Genomic DNA, 17907 nt, shown 5'->3' with positions numbered 1-17907 from the left:
TTTTCAGTGATTTATTTTATTTTTTTTATAGATAGAAGTCTAACTCATTTTTTAAATCTTTATTTATTTTTGAGAGAGAGAACATGAGCAGGGGAGGGGCAGAGAGGGGAACAGAGGATCCAAAGTGGTCTCTGGGCTGACAGCAGCAAGCCTGATACAGGGCTGTAAGTCAGGAACAGTGAGATCATGACCAGAGCCAAAGTCTGAGTCTCAACTGACTGAGCCATCCAAGCGCCCTAGTTTACTTTTGACTAAAACCTGAAGAAAAAATAATCCTTTTCACTGCTAAAGGGATAACACTCTTTCTTTGCTTATATATACACTTGATGAATTTATATAGCCTCTATTACTTAGGTAAATCCTCTGCTATGTTTTCTTTTCCTTTCGTTGTATATTGTGTTAGCCATGTGATTTCAACTCCACCATCAGGCTCTTGAGGGTAAGGTCAGACCTTCTATATCTTTATAATTCAGACTGACAAGAATTGCACTCTGATTTATAGATGTTAAATCCGTGCTGGATTCTCAATTATTCTAGTAATATTTTTAGGAACTTGTTTTTTTCAGAAATTTAAAAATACAGAAGAGCAGAAGTATATAAAGAATAATAAAATCAGGGCACCTGGGTGGCTCAGTTGGTTAAGCATCCAGCTCTTGACTTTGGCTCAGGCCATGACCACACAGTTCATGGCTTCAAGCCCAACTTTGGGCTCTCTGCTGGCAGTGCAGAGCCTGTATGGGATTCTCCCTCTTTCTCTCTCTGTCTCTGCCCCTCCTCTACTCACATGCTCTGTCTCTCTCTCAAGATGAATGAATAAACTTAAAAAAACAACAAAGAATAACAGGGGCACCTGGGTGGCTCATTTGGTTAAGTGTCCGACTTCAGCTCAGGTCATGATCCCATGGTTCATGAGTTCAAACCCCATGTCGGGCTCTGTGGTGATAGCTCAGAGCCTGGAGCTGCTTCAAATTATGTCTCTCTATCTCTCTGTCTCTGACCCTTCCCTACTCGAGTTCTGCCTCTGTCTCTGTCTCTCTCTCTTTCAAAAATAAACATTAAAAATTATTTGAAAAAATAAATAAAAGAATAACAAAATAAATCACTTATATTTCCATACCCAGAATTGACAACCATTTTTATTTTGCAAATTTTCCAAGAAGACGATGACTTCCATCTCACACCAAATAGCCTAAGCCAAATTATGTGAAAGTTGTCATTCAGAATCTTCCAATAAAATAATTTGGAGTACATTTTTAAAATTATTGTCTTTTTTATTATTGCCTTTCTTCATAGATTTTGGAATTTGGGTTTGCCCATACATTTTGAGTAAGATATACATTTATCTAAATCCTGTCCCTATGTCCCTTGTGCATCCCCCCCAATATTTGACTTGGCAGTTACTTCCAAAAAATCCTCTGTGGGGCCCGTAAAGAAACAGATCTTAACATGTCAGTGTTAGCCCACGGTGATGAGAATGAAAACATGCGATCTTGACAGCTGACATCTGGTATCTGGACTAGTTCCCATCAGCTAGGTTGTCTTGCTCCCTTGCTGAAAATAAAACATTTTCACAGAATACCAACATCAGATGTGGACTATCTGTGATCATGATGGAACAAGACCAAAACAAGACTCTTCTGCAATCAAGACCTGTGAAAACAAACCCACAGCACAACCGCGTCAATGACCACGCATCCCTCTCCAGCAGCTCACTTGAGTGGCTATTGCTTCTTCCCCAAAGACAGCAGAGCTCAGCTTCACTCCTTACCTCCGCTATAAAAAGCATTATGAACACCCAGTCACTCGATTCTTTTCTGCTTTCTGACAACACCCACTCCAAAACAGACTCCCCTTTCTTTAAACCTTCCTCCCACTCACTGAATGATGCACAAATCTTATAAAGAGTGCCTCCCAGTCCCTGTTCTGAGACACACCCTGGTTCTGACGGTTTGCAGTCCCCTGTGTCACATCAACAACTAAACACAGTTTTGCTTGACTGCAAGGGTGTGACGGGCGATCTTTGACTTTCTTTTGCCTCTACTGTGATATTGAATATCTAGGCTCAATTCAGGGGTCCAGGTTCTCTATGCCTAGCTCCCAGAAGAATTCAGCCTCAGAATTTTTCCACCATCTTTTCATAAACCGAAGAATTGTATTTACGCTGTCTGGATTTCCACGTTAAACCTGGATCAGGCTCCCATCTTAAGAGAAACCTTTTAAACTCCTTTATTCTACAACTTTGAATCAAAAGCCCAGCAGGTGTGCACTTCAGTCTGCTCAGCATTTTTGCTTTTCTCTTTATGTCCTGCAGAGATGTTTATCTTCTGTGAGATCCTCATTAAAACTTCTTGTTTTCCTCTTTATCTGTTAGCATTATGTGTGGTAGGCAGAGGGGCAGTTAAACATAACTGAACCATCTTGACCAGTGAGATTGCATTCATATGTTGGTCTTATTTCCCTCAAGTTTCAAAACAAAATAGATGGAATATTTATAAAATCAAAGTCTCTTTTGACAACCAGTACAAACCTATGCCTTTATTCTATTCCCAAGGCGACCATTCTCATGAGTATGTGATACATCATTTCTGGCTATATTTTTCCACTTTTCCGCACAACATGTGCAACCATGTATGATATATTATTCTTGGTCTGCGTTTTAAAATTTACATAAATGGCATCATTGTCTTCATATCATTCTGTAATACTGTTTTTTCATTAGACCATATGATTTCAGATCTATCTACACTGGTATCCAGAGTTTTACATATTTCCTTCAACTGCTACATCCTAGCCAATGTATTTAAATTTTCTCTTTTCATTACAGGATTTTGTTACCAAAAAATAAACATAGTATTATCATTTCTTATATATATACAAATATATATGTATATACATATACATGGTTATTTTCTCCGAAATTATGATACATATTTTTGTGCACAAATTTCCCACATTTATAAGGTCTGTGATATATCCTTATGTAGTCTATTATCTATTTTTCATACCCTATTAAGGCAATTTGAAGTTTTTGCAAACCTTAACCTAAATCTTCTCCTACCTACCTTGCTGATTTTAATTACTTTTCTCCATTCAAAAGGTTAATACTTAAGTGAATAAGTTGTTGTGTCCAATAACCTGGGGCAATGATTATCCCACAAAGTCCTAAATTCTGCAGAAAATTTCTGCCTGTCTTCCTAAGGTTTAAGAAAATCCTTCTTTACAAAAAAAACTTTGACTCTCGATCTGGCATTGAAATTCAACCTTCTGCTTGTGGTCTAGCAGTTTTAAGATGTGATTGTTCCTTCCTGAGAATACCTAAACAAAGTGTAACTAATTTAGAGGGTCAGGGGAAAGAGCAGATGGAATAAAAAGACTGTAAATGTGTTGTGCAGACATGTCTGATTTAGGAAGAGAGAAAGATGCTGGGAGGGCAAGTTTCAGAAGGATACAGCCTTTCAGGCACCTGATGTTGAATTTAGAATTTTATTTCTGGGGTGCCTGGGTGGCTCAGTTGGTTGAGTGTCCGACTTTGGCTCAGGTCATGATCTCGCAGTCTGTGGATTCGAACACCATGTCAGGCGCTGTGCTGACAACTCACAGCCTGGATCCTGCTTCGAATTCTGTGTCTCCCTCTCTCTCTGCCCCTCCCCCCCTCATGCTCTGTCTCTCTCTCTGTCAAAAATACATAAACATAAATTTTTTTAAGAATTTTATTTCTGAGCGTCCATTTAGTAATTAAAGAAGTTTGCTATTTAATATTTCATATGTTGTCTCCTTTTTCCTCTCTAGTTCCTCTGAAATATATTAATTTTCAGTTCTTGACATGTAAAAACTTTCCCATAATGACCACTGTTATTTGAAGTCAAGATTTTGCCTTTTATAAAAACAGGTGCAACCTTACATAGGTAGCAGAAGCAATTCTGGGAGGAGACAGCAGGTGTGACATTTCTTAGCAAGAAGAAGCCCTGATCGTTGGTAGCCATGGTTGGCAGTGTTCCCCTGCCAGAGACTAGGAAGTGACCGTGTGAATAACAACTTGAAAATCATTGATCCCCAAATATGGAATACAGTGCCAGAAGGTGGTCTCTTCAAGGTTTTATAAGAGACCCAAGGCAATGTTTGACAACTCCTCTCTTTATCATAAAAGTTACCAGCTGAACAGAATTCTGACCATTAGCTTTCCAAACCCACTTTCATTTCCCACCTTTCTACATTATTATATACTAAAATAGTTGCTAATTATAAAAAGCAAAACTCAATCCAGGGGCACCTGGGTGGCTCAGTCTGTTAACCGTTGGACTCTTGAGCCTGCTTGGGATTCTTTGTCTCTCTCTCTCTACCCCTTTGCCCTTTCAAAATAAATAAAAAAACATTTAAAAATAAAATAAAATAAAATACTCAATCCAAGAATCTCTGGCTTGAAATTGCAGGTTAGTCTTTTTATATTAATTTTGATTACTAATGAATTTAGACTTATTCTATCATTTTTGTTCCTATTTAGTATGCATTTTCTTTGCTTAATTTTCTTTTTTTCTGATTTTTCATAGATGTATCTAGTATTTAAATTTCTATTATTTCTCCACCTTAGAAATGTACCCATTTAGCTTTTACTCTAATGATTATCATATTACTATTAACATATGTATTCATTTTAGATTTTCTAACAAAGAATTTTAACTTCCTACTGATTCTCCCTTCCCCAACTTCCAGGTTTTGAACTTTAGAATGTTACTTTTGTTATGTTTTTAGGACAATAAATCATTATTATTTCATAATTGTGTCTTAGATTTATGTGACATATTGACTAATTTCTGTGCTCATGTTAGATAATTGTACCTTTCTTTTCTTATCTTGGTCCACATATCATTTTTGTTGGAGTATGTGTTACAGCTATAGTGTACAGTTATACAGTTATATAGTCTGTGAGCAGTGAAATTTTTAGTGATATATTCTAACAAGCTTTATTTCACTCATGTGCATGAAGAAACAACAGCTTGTTATAGGATTCTAGGTTCAAATTTTTAGTCAGTGTGTTAAAGATGTTACTCAAGTCTAGTTTGCTCAGATAAGAAATCTGAGTCATTCCCTGACAGTGTCTCATAGCCAACCTCATTTTTCACTCCAAATGCTTTTCTGGTTTGTCTTTCCCCTCTAACTTCCAGAGTTCATTAAAAAAAAAATTGGTGGGGGGGCACCTGGGTGGCTCAGTCGGTTAAGCGGCCGACTTCGGCTCAGGTCATGATCTCGCGGTCCGTGAGTTCGAGCCCCGCGTCGGGCTCTGTGCTGACAGCTCAGAGCCTGGAGCCTGTTCCAGATTCTGTGTCTCCCTCTCTCTGACCCTCCCCCATTCATGTTCTGTCTCTCTCTGTCTCAAAAATAAATAAACCTTAAAATTTTTTTTTAATTGGGGTATACATGCTTAAAAACACATCCTTCTCAGGATACATCCAGTTTTCAACTATAGGGATTAATTGTCTTTCTTGAATTTCCCACAATCTTCTATCATTTAAGTCTCATCCATTCTCTATTCACAGCATTGAGAACTCTAGTGATACATGTTTTATCAGTAAAGCACCTTCTCTCTTAAACTTTGCTTCTGTTTTATGCTTTCTATCCCTCTAACTCTGTTGATGCATCTTGATACATTTCTTCAATTCTGCCATCTAGTATGCCAATTCTGATATTAGCTATTGCACACTCAAATTTTAGGACTTTTTATTATTTTTTCCAATGACTATATTTTTGTTAAAACAATTTCCATTTTTCAAGTATATCTGTTTTTATTTTATGAATATTATCTCCCTACCCCTGCTTAAACTGTGGACATTTAAGAAATACTCTTACATTTTTAAAGCATTTTTAATGCATTATTAAACTAAGTTAATCAAGTATAAATTTGCCCATTTGTTGGATCTGTGGCCAATCATATCTATCTTATATTCATCCTGGGGCCAGGATTCCCCTTGGAATTAAAAATAGTTTTATAAACTCACCTTGAAAAACTTTCTTTTCTCCCTAAACAAACAGCCATGCAAGCTGTATATCTCTTTGTATCTTACTCAAGACTTAACTGCTTTGGGTCTCTCCAACTGTGCAAAAAGTATAGTTGTCCTTCTAGGGTTATAACCCAATTCCTTGTCAAGCAGATACCTTTATGTTGCCCCCAATCCCTTTCATAAATGAATACAACCTTTCCAGGTGCAAGTTTAAGATAGGGGAAATAGCCATTTGGCCCTAACCCATAATCTTGGAGACCAACACCCACCCAGATTAATGTATGGATCCTGGTTTATTTGCATGGTATGTTTAGCTCCCATTCTAAAGCAGGCATTAAACCATCAGTTCTTATTCTATATGCTTGATATCCAGCCCTCTTTAGACCCCCAATTTAAGATTATAGATTTTCTCTTCACATTAAGTCCATAATAATTTTCTTTGTATTTATTATTATTAATAACATATCTTCAAATTCTTAACAAATACCCTTTATGATGTTTATCTATGTTTTGAGCAGAGAAAGGATTTTCTCACTGTTCCAAGAAACTCAGTGTTAATTTTTTATTAACTTTTATTGTCTATAAAAGTAGATGCTTTTGTACAGGATCAAGTCTCTATTCTATAGTATTCATTATCTTCCTATGATTTAAAATACTAGAAGAACTTCTCCAGGTTCATGACTGAGTATGTTTCATTTAAATTGTGTTACTAATGTATCAGGATTCTCGCCCAGAGAGTCATGGCACTGAGGTTTTTCTTTCCAGGAAACAACTTTATTGGAGCCAGCACTGCTCAGCTGGGTTCTTACAGGACAGAGCCCTGAACTCCAAGTGGTGTAGTTTTTTATACCTCTTCTGTTTCTTTGTCTCCCATATATGGTAACACATAAACATGCGGTCTGATTAAGTGGTCTCATGTTACAAGATCTGAGGGCTATTGTCACATACTCATATAGCCAGGTTGCATTCAGGGTTTTTTTTTATTTTTTGTTTTTTGTTTTTTGTTTTTCCTCTCTCCTTAGGAAGGGGACCCTACCACACTAAGGGTATTCTGATAAATATGAAGGAAAAGGAGTAGAGGGTGAGGAGAAGGAGGAGGAGAAAATGAAGATGAGAAAGGAGAAGAGGAAAGAATAAAAGCTTACATCTTAAAAATGCAAAAGAGCTCTTTTTCCCCCCAAGAACGCTAACCTTACCCAACATAACTAGTCCTAAAGTGAAAATTAGTCACTTTTATCCATATAACCCCAGTATGTAGCCAAGAGCCTGACACATAGTAGATGTGTCAAAAAGTGGGCATTACTTTATCATGTTATTGCTGGGAAACATTGTGATATTGCAGCTGATACTGAAAAAACAGTTTGAGGTTTACAGTCATTACAAACAAATAGATATAGTGTGAGGATCTCATGCCTGAATTCTTTAATTATCTGTGGCTGGGAAACATGATAAAATTTGGTATTCTCTCTTCCAGGGATGATGAAGAAAACTTATTTCTGTGTTGACACTTGTCAATTGTTGTAGTTGTCGAGATTAATGTTTAGAAAGAGTTGGCCCTTGTTTCCAGGCCCTGCAGATACAGTGACTTCTTAAGAAACCCATGGTTCCTAGACCAGTTATAGAACATCAGTAAATCTAAATATATTCACGTTGCCCTAATGCCATTGCTTCAGCTTGCAAAAAGGAACTCTTACTGTAAAGAGCTCTTTGATATTAGACACTATTCATCTTTGCATTTGCCCTAGTAGTAAACGTAGTCAATATTTGTTAGTATCTTCTCCATAGCATTTATACTTCGTCCATCTCCCCCTTTCAACCCATTCTGAACACAGAACAATATGGAACTGCAGCAGAAAACAAAAACCAAACAAGCAAAAAAAAAAAAATCAGATCAAGTTGCCACCATCAGGCCTGCAGTAAAATGCCCATGACTTTGTCAGTTTAATTTAGTTCTTTTGCCTCAAATCCCAGGGGCACCCCCTTTTAAGCCTTTTTCATCCTCCTTTTTCTATCATTATCCAGTTCTGAGCAACCTTCATGAAATCTGCTGGGGCCACATTGTTTTAAAAAGTAGGTTAGTGAACCCAGAAAACGGCCAGAGGATTAGCAGAACGGAGTCTCCGGAGTCAAGCGCAGACCAGAGGCCCACGGAAGAGGGTAGGAAGGGCGGCGAGGCGGTGCGCGCTCCACGGACTGGCGGGAGGGAGCCGGGGCGGAGGGGCGGCTCGCCGGCCAAGCAGAGCTGGCAAAAGCGGAGGGGCCGGACAGACTGTGTTCTGACAGCAAGCGCGACTTAGCGTCTGGGAGGTCATAAGCTAACAGCTCTGCGCGGAAAGCGGGAAGGCTGGAGGACAAAGGGAGGGAGAGCTGCTGAGCCCCCGGACGGCAGAGCTCAGCTTGGCGGGGAACAAAGGCGCCAGCGCCATCTCCCCCGCCCATCCCCCAGCCAAAATCCCAAAGGGAACCAGTTCCTGCCAGGGAACTTGCTCGCTCCGCGCAAACACCCAACTCTGTGCTTCTGCGGAGCCAAACCTCCGGCAGCGGATCTGACTCCCTCCCGCTGCCACAGGGCCCCTCCTGAAGTGGATCAACTAAGGAGAAGCGAGCTAAGCCTGCCCCTCCAGCCCCCGTGCACCTTGCCTACACACCCCAGCTAATACGTCAGATCCCCAGCACCACAAGCCTGGCAGTGTGCAAGTAGCCCAGACGGGCCACGCCACCCCACAGTGAATCCCGCCCCTAGGAGAGGGGAAGAGAAGGCACACACCAGTCTGACTGTGGCCCCAGCAGTGGGCTGGGGGCAGACATCGGGTCGGACTGCGGCCCCGCCCACTAACTCCAGTTATACACCACAGCACAGGGGAAGTGCCCTGCAGGTCCTCACCACGCCAGGGACTCTCCAAAATGACCAAACGGAAGAATTCCCCTCAGAAGAATCTCCAGGAAATAACAACAGCTAATGAACTGATCAAAAAGGATTTAAATAATATAACAGAAAGTGAATTTAGAATAATAGTCATAAAATTAATCGCTGGGCTTGAAAACAGTATACAGGACAGCAGAGAATCTCTTGCCACAAAGATCGAGGGACTAAGGAACAGTCACGAGGAGTTGAAAAACGCTTTAAACGAATTGCAAAACAAAATGGAATCCACGATGGCTCGGCTTGAAGAGGCAGAGGAGAGAATAGGTGAACTAGAAGATAAAGTTATGGAGAAAGAGGAAGCTGAAAGAAAGAGAGATAAAAAAATCCAGGAGTATGAGGGGAAAATTAGAGAACTAAGTGATACACTAAAAAAAAATAATATATGCATAATTGGTATCCCAGAGGAGGAAGAGAGAGGGAAGGGTGTTGAAGGGGTACTTGAACAAATTATAGCTGAGAACTTCCCTGAACTGGGGAAGGAAAAAGGCATTGAAATCCAAGAGGCACAGAGAACACCCTTCAGACGTAACTTGAATCGATCTTCTGCACGACATATCATAGTGAAACTGGCAAAATACAAGGATAAAGAGAAAATTCTGAAAGCAGCAAGGGATAAACGTGCCCTCACATATAAAGGGAGACCTATAAGACTCGTGACTGATCTCTCCTTTGAAACTTGGCAGGCCAGAAAGGCTTGGCACGATATCTACAGTGTGCTAAACAGAAAAAATATGCAGCCGAGAATCCTTTATCCAGCAAGTCTGTCATTTAGAATAGAAGGAGAGATAAAGGTCTTCCCAAACAAACAAAAACTGAAGGAATTTGTCACCACGAAACCAGCCCTACAAGAGATCCTAAGGGGGATCCTGTGAGACAAAGTACCAGAGACATCACTACAAGCATAAAACATACAGACATCACAATGACTCTAAACCCATATCTTTCTATAATAACACTGAATGTAAATGGATTAAATGCGCCAACTAAAAGACATAGGGTATCAGAATGGATAAAAAAACAAGACCCATCTATTTGCTGTCTACAAGAGACTCATTTTAGATCTGAGGACACCTTTAGATTGAGAGTGAGGGGATGGAGAACTATTTATCATGCTCCTGGAAGCCAAAAGAAAGCTGGAGTAGCCATACTTATATCAGACAAACTAGACTTTAAATTAAAGGCTGTAACAAGAGATAAATAAGGGCATTATATAATAATCACAGGGTCTATCCACCAGGAAGAGCTAACTATTATAAATGTCTATGCGCCAAATACCCGAGCCCCCAGATATATAAAACAATTACTCATAAACATAAGCAACCTTATTGATAAGAATGTGGTCATTGCAGGGGACTTTAACACCCCACTTACAGAAATGGATAGATCATCTAGACACACGGTCAATAAAGAAACAAGGGCCCTGAATGATACATTGGATCAGATGGACTTGACAGATATATTTAGAACTCTGCATCCCAAAGCAACAGAATATACTTTCTTCTCGAGTGCACATGGAACATTCTCCAAGATAGATCATATACTGGGTCACAAAACAGCCCTTCATAAGTTTACAAGAATTGAAATTATACCATGCATACTTTCAGACCACAATGCTATGAAGCTTGAAATCAACCACAGGAAAAAGTCTGGAAAACCTCCAAAAGCATGGAGGTTAAAGAACACCCTACTAACGAATGAGTGGGTCAACCAGGCAATTAGAGAAGAAATTAAAACATATATGGAAACAAACGAAAATGAAAATACAACAATCCAAACGCTTTGGGATGCAGCGAAGGCAGTCCTGAGAGGAAAATACATTGCAATCCAGGCCTATCTCAAGAAACAAGAAAAATCCCAAATACAAAACCTAACAGCACACCTAAAGGAAATAGAAGCAGAACAGCAAAGGCAGCCTAAACCCAGCAGAAGAAGAGAAATCATAAAGATCAGAGCAGAAATAAACAATATAGAATCTAAAAAAACTGTAGAGCAGATCAACGAAACCAAGAGTTGGTTTTTTGAAAAAATAAACAAAATTGACAAACCTCTAGCCAGGCTTCTCAAAAAGAAAAGGGAGATGACCCAAATAGATAAAATCATGAATGAAAATGGAATGATTACAACCAATCCCTCAGAGATACAAACAATTATCAGGGAATACTATGAAAAATTATATGCCAGCAAATTGGACAACCTGGAAGAAATGGACAAATTTCTAAACACCCACACTCTTCCAAAACTCAATCAGGAGGAAATAGAAAGCTTGAACAGACCCATAACCAGCGAAGAAATTGAATCGGTTATCAAAAATCTCCCAACAAATAAGAGTCCAGGACCAGATGGCTTCCCAGGGGAGTTCTACCAGACATTTAAAGCAGAGATAATACCTATCCTTCTCAAGCTATTCCAAGAAATAGAAAGGGAAGGAAAACTTCCAGACTCATTCTATGAAGCCAGTATTACTTTGATTCCTAAACCAGACAGAGACCCAGTAAAAAAAGAGAACTACAGGCCAATATCCCTGATGAATATGGATGCAAAAATTCTTAATAAGATACTAGCAAATCGAATTCAACAGCATATAAAAAGAATTATTCACCATGATCAAGTGGGATTCATTCCTGGGATGCAGGGCTGGTTCAACATTCGCAAATCGATCAACGTGATACATCACATTAACAAAAAAAAAGAGAAGAACCATATGATCCTGTCAATCGATGCAGAAAAGGCCTTTGACAAAATCCAGCACCCTTTCTTAATAAAAACCCTTGAGAAAGTCGGGATAGAAGGAACATACTTAAAGATCATAAAGGCCATTTATGAAAAGCCCACAGCTAACATCATCCTCAACGGGGAAAAACTGAGAGCTTTTTCCCTGAGATCAGGAACACGACAGGGATGCCCACTGTCACCGCTGCTGTTTAATATAGTGCTGGAAGTTCTAGCATCAGCAATCAGACAACAAAAGGAAATCAAAGGCATCAAAATTGGCAAAGATGAAGTCAAGCTTTCGCTTTTTGCAGATGACATGATATTATACATGGAAAATCCGATAGACTCCACCAAAAGTCTGCTAGAACTGATACATGAATTCAGCAAAGTTGCAGGATACAAAATCAACGTGCAGAAATCAGTTGCATTCTTATACACTAACAATGAAGCAACAGAAAGACAAATGAAGAAACTGATCCCATTCACAATTGCACCAAGAAGCATAAAATACCTAGGAATAAATCTAACCAAAGATGTAAAAGATCTGTATGCTGAAAACTATAGAAAGCTTATGCAGGTAATTGAAGAAGATATAAAGAAATGGAAAGACATTCCCTGCTCATGGATTGGAAGAATAAATATTGTCAAAATGTCAATACTACCCAAAGCTATCTACACATTCAATGCAATCCCAATCAAAATTGCACCAGCATTCTTCTCGAAACTAGAACAAGCAATCCTAAAATTCATATGGAACCACAAAAGGCCCCGAATAGCCAAAGTCATTTTGAAGAAGAAGACCAAAGCAGGAGGCATCACAATCCCAGACTTTAGCCTCTACTACAAAGCTGTCATCATCAAGACAGCATGGTATTGGCATAAAAACAGACACATAGACCAATGGAATAGAATAGAAACCCCAGAACTAGACCCACAAACGTATGGCCAACTCATCTTTGACAAAGCAGGAAAGAACATCCAATGGAAAAAAGACAGTCTCTTTAACAAATGGTGCTGGGAGAACTGGACAGCAACATGCAGAAGGTTGAAACTAGACCACTTTCTCACACCATTCACAAAAATAAACTCAAAATGGATAAAGGACCTGAATGTGAGACAGGAAACCATCAAAACCTTAGAGGAGAAAGCAGGAAAAGACCTCTCTGACCTCAGCCGTAGCAATCTCTTACTCAGCACATCCCCAAAGGCAAGGGAATTAAAAGCAAAAGTGAATTACTGGGACCTTATGAAGATAAAAAGCTTCTGCACAGCAAAGGAAACAACCAACAAAACTAAAAGGCAACCAACGGAATGGGAAAAGATATTTGCAAATGACACATCGGACAAAGGGCTAGTATCCAAAATCTATAAAGAGCTCATCAAACTCCACACCAGAAAAACAAATAACCCAGTGAAGAAATGGGCAGAAAACATGAATAGACACTTCTCTAAAGAAGACATCCGGATGGCCAACAGGCACATGAAAAGATGTTCAACGTCGCTCCTTATCAGGGAAATACAAATCAAAACCACACTCAGATACCACCTCACGCCAGTCAGAGTGGCCAAAATGAAGAAATCAAGAGACTATAGATGCTGGAGAGGATGTGGAGAAACAGGAACCCTCTTGCACTGTTGGTGGGAATGCAAATTGGTGCAGCCGCTCTGGAAAACAGTATGGAGGTTCCTCAGAAAATTAAAAATAGACCTACCCTATGACCCAGCAATAGCACTGCTAGGAATTTATCCAAGGGATACAGGAGTACTGATGCATAGGGGCACCTGTACCCCAATGTTTATAGCGGCACTCTCAACAATAGCCAAATTATGGAAAGAGCCTAAATGTCCATCAACTGATGAATGGATAAAGAAATTGTGGTTTATATACACAATGGAATACTACGTGGCAATGAGAAAGAATGAAATATGGCCTTTTGTAGCAACATGGATGGAACTGGAGAGTGTGATGCTAAGTGAAATAAGCCATACAGAGAAAGACAGATACCATATGGTTTCACTCTTATGTGGATCCTGAGAAACATAACAGAAACCCATGGGGGAGGGGAAGGAAAAAAAAAAAAAAAAAAGAGGTTAGAGTGGGAGAGAGCCAAAGCATTAGAGACTGTTAAAAACTGAGAACAAACTGAGGGTTGATGGGGGGTGGGAGGGAGGGCAGGGTGGGTGATGGGTATTGAGGAGGGCACCTTTTGGGATGAGCACTGGGTGTTGTATGGAAACCAATTTGACAGTAAATTTCATATATTAAAAAATAAAAAAATAAAAAAAATAAAAAAATAAAAAAATAAAAAAAAAAAATTATAAAAAAAAAAAAAAAAAAAAAAAAGTAGGTTAGTGTCCTTTTGTCTATAAGATTTTCTTCTCTCTTTTTTATAGAGTTTGATTAATATAATAAAATTATAAGAACAGATAAAAATATATGTTGCCATAGAAATAATAAAAAATTGCTCATGACACCTTTTCTATAAAAACTTACTCTGTTCGAGATAATTCTTCCTTGTGCAGCCTCAAAAGTTTATTTTCTGACAAAGTAAAATGAACTTAATTATACAGTTATCTCACAGTTCATTGCCTCTTATGCAAGCATTAGAGAAAAACTGGAGCTCACACTGATTCAGAAAGTATTATTTATTAACTTTTTTGGTAAATGTAATGCTTCCACAAGCAAAAAGGAAAAATCAAGCTATTGTACTCTGTTCTGCAAATTAGTGTTTGGCAAGAGGACAAATTATTGGTGAATGCATATAATAAGATATGAAAATGGAGCAATAAATCATTGTTGATTAATTAATAGTACTAAGTGCAACATATCCTGGTACACATAGTTTTAGGGTTTAGTATTTTTAGTGGCCAGTCTTACTCCCTTATATAAAAGTATACGTAATTCATAAATCTTTCAGCACTACAAACAGAGGATCTTTTCAGTTACTTATGCATTCATTAATATTTCCATTCAGTAGAAATTAGTTGACTCAGCTAGGAATCTAAAAATGTGTTTGCTAGCAAAGAAAGAAGGCAATTGGCAGACATTCACAGTCCAATTATTGTTTGACTTAAACACTCTAGTTGCCAACTACAAGAGAAACTGGAAGAAAAAGAGCAAGAATAGGCTTAAAATTCATTTGTTGATTTGATGGAAAAGCACAATACAGTTTCACTACATTAGTTGCTTTTCATGTTTTCTTTCACTAGACAATTTTTTTTACAGTGTTGAAGATTTGGAAATGATGTCTTGGTACACAGTTACAATTTAAATCATGTAGCCATTTGTTGTTTTCATTTAAGAGAAACAAATTCCCAATTGAAATAGAAGGGAAACAGAAGTTCCTGCAACATCTCTTTATTTATCATTGAAAAGAAACAAATGTTTGGCTTTTCCAGGAAATCTAGAGCTACTTTACAGCTAGAAAGGCTGAGAGGATCATCAAGAATTGGGGAACTGAACATGCAACAAACAATCTCTTTGCAAGAAGACTTAGCAAGGGAGATAAAAGGTGCGTACTTTCAATTCTGAGAATTTTAATTGTACATTTTAACCTTTAGAATTGTTCGCAGAACAGAATACAAAGAGTCCAGACATCACATTCTGTCTTAGTCAATGCTGTTTCTCTCTATTCTTAAAGTGCAATGGCTCAACCTCCCACTGATTCTATGTGATAACTGCAAGCAAGGTGCTTAAAAAGTGCTTTTCCCTTAATTTTTATGGAGGTTTAAACCACAGGATCTATTCAACTGAGAGTAAGCGACATCTCTTTTGCAAAGGATCCAAATGTTCCCAGTGTGTTAAAAAACAAAACAAAAACCTTTAAAAGCTGTCTTAATGTCTTATTCGAATGAGGTCTCCTTAACTTACTAATGCAAGCACAGTTTAGTCCTCCCCGTTTCAGGAATTGGGAGTTTTTCTGTGGCTGGTGGGATGGACTGTGACAAAGTGTTGCAAATTTACAAAATATGTTCTAAAAGCCATATATGTCCCCCTTATGACCTTTACTGCAATCGTAGTACTATGGTCGGAAACTATTTTTTAAAAGTTATCAGTATATTTCTTAACGTGCTCTTTCTAAGTCTTGCTTTAGAATCAGAGTGTTTGTTAAAAATGGAGATGTGATCCCCTACCAACTGAATCTATGTTTTGATGTATGAGTCTAGGAAGCTGGCTTTAAAAAAGTCATCCAAGTGAATCGTGTGCATTCTGAAACTTTAAAAACTATTTTTCAAATTTATATCACATATATGCTTGCTTTACCTGTCTAATCATCAGATATCTATAAATTACTGGCCAAATAAGATAAATAATTTCCTAATAAGATGAAATTAAAAATGATGCTAAAAAATCTTCATTTAAGAATTTTCTACAGGGAGTGATATGGACTCAGCTTCCATTTTCAAATCTGCTCTAAGACTTTAGGTAAAGTTACTTCACCCCTTTAAGTGCCAGTTTATGGCTGTTATAAAGATTACAGAGATAATATATGCAGAGCACTTGGCACTAGTCAAAGTGAAGTTAGACAATAAAAAGACTCAATACCATTTATTGAGTATTTAATACATGCCAGGCTCTCTTTTAGGTGCTTTGTATGTACCAACTCATTCAAATCTCACAGCAAACCTGTAAGAGAGTTTTTTATCTGCATTTTATAGATAAGCAAACTGAGGCAAATGTGGGATTCTAAAAATCTCTTTTTTAAAGTTTATTAATTTTTTTGAAGAAAAGAGGGAGAGTGCAAGTCGGGGAGGGCAGAGAGAGAGAGAGAGGGAGAGAGAGAATCCAAAGCAGGTGCCATGCTGTCAGCACAGAGCCCAACATGGGGCTTCATCTCAGGAACCATGAGATCATGACCTGAGTTGAAATCAAGAGTCAGATACTTAACCAACTGAGCCACCCCCTCATCCATAAAAATCATTTATTCTAAACTACTGAGCTGATAAGTGGATGACCCTAAAAGTAGGGCTCCAATCCAAGTAATGTTCTTGAGAAACATAAGTAATACTGGTAGGGCCTGCAGAAGTGATACAGGGAAACAAAGATAGTATAAAAAATTCACTATTAGCCAGCTAACACTGTGGGCAACTCGACTTAATATAATGAGAAAATTGATAAACAGTGTAAATGCCACACCAAGGGAGTATCACAGCCAACAGACAAGGTAGCTGGAACAATTTTAGAGCAATACTAAGTCATTAGGTGAGGGATGCTCAGGTCGATTTTAATTCCTGGGCCAATCACATGTGGACAGTCTTGCTTTGCATTGACGAAAAAAGAAAAAGAAACTTCAGGTACACAAATGTAAATTCTGGCAGTAGGATTATAACAGAAGCAGACAGAAAGTTCCCAGGAATATGAGTTGGACACAAAGAACCTTTGCTACAGTGGCCCAACTGGAATTTTCTCTCTACCTCAGTAGTGTAAAACCATATCTAGTATAGTCTATTGTATCTCTATATTTTAACAGAATCCCAACACAAACATAGCTCTAATAATTTTAGTACAGTTCATACGTCTTAACTAATTTTTTTGGCTCTTGGCAGCCATTGTGCCTCTGATATGACAAATTTGTTTTATTTATTAACATTCATTGCTAGATGACTGAGTGAATCAACATGCATAATAAATGGGCTCTGAACTCAAGGAGTATATATTGTAAAAGAAGTGTTAGTTGGTTCACAGATACACCATGCACACCTAATTCACATAACTTGAGTAATTACGTATAGAGTTAGCAACCATAATGTTTTTTAGTTGAAGTTTTAAGTCAGAACTTAAAGCACTCAGTCTACATGTAATTATTGGACACCTTGTAAGCCATTTCTGGTTTAAGCACTAAGAGTAAAATTAAAAACTATGATGATAAGGCTCACATCTCATACAGTGAGAGAAAGAAAGAAGTATACACACACACACACACACACACACACACACACACACAAAGATAATTTAATGGAGGGCTGAGTAATATGAACAATACAGGTGTGCCCTGGTGGCCCAGTTGGTTAAGTATCCGATTCTTGATATCAGCTCAGGTCTTGATCTCAGGATCATGAGTTCAAGATCCAAGTGGGCTTCAGACCCAGCATGGAGCCTACTTAAACACACACACACACACACACACACACACACACACACACAGATTAAATTGAGAATCATTGCATACCAATGGCTACTTTAGATCTGATGGTTAAGAAAAACCTACAAAGCCATTAATGGAAAGAATGATGAGAAGTAAGCAGCCTTGCAAGGCACTAGTGAAATCTAGA

The 17907-nt window shown here is 38.3% G+C and overlaps 1 long non-coding RNA gene across 1 annotated transcript in view; it reads left to right on the top strand.

Annotated features, from left to right (window-relative positions):
- LOC122231052 overlaps positions 1 to 17907 on the top strand; it is a 133619-nt gene that overhangs the window by 94360 nt on the left and 21352 nt on the right. The window contains exon 3 of the long non-coding RNA XR_006208165.1: positions 15034 to 15146. This is a non-coding gene — a long non-coding RNA (uncharacterized LOC122231052). The remainder of the gene's footprint in view (positions 1 to 15033; positions 15147 to 17907) is intronic.

Source organism: Panthera tigris, chromosome A1 (genome assembly GCF_018350195.1).
Source record: "Panthera tigris isolate Pti1 chromosome A1, P.tigris_Pti1_mat1.1, whole genome shotgun sequence".
NCBI lineage: Eukaryota > Metazoa > Chordata > Mammalia > Carnivora > Felidae > Panthera > Panthera tigris.
The sequence above is the reverse complement of the archived record's forward strand: the minus strand, read 5'-3'. Positions and strand labels throughout refer to the sequence as shown.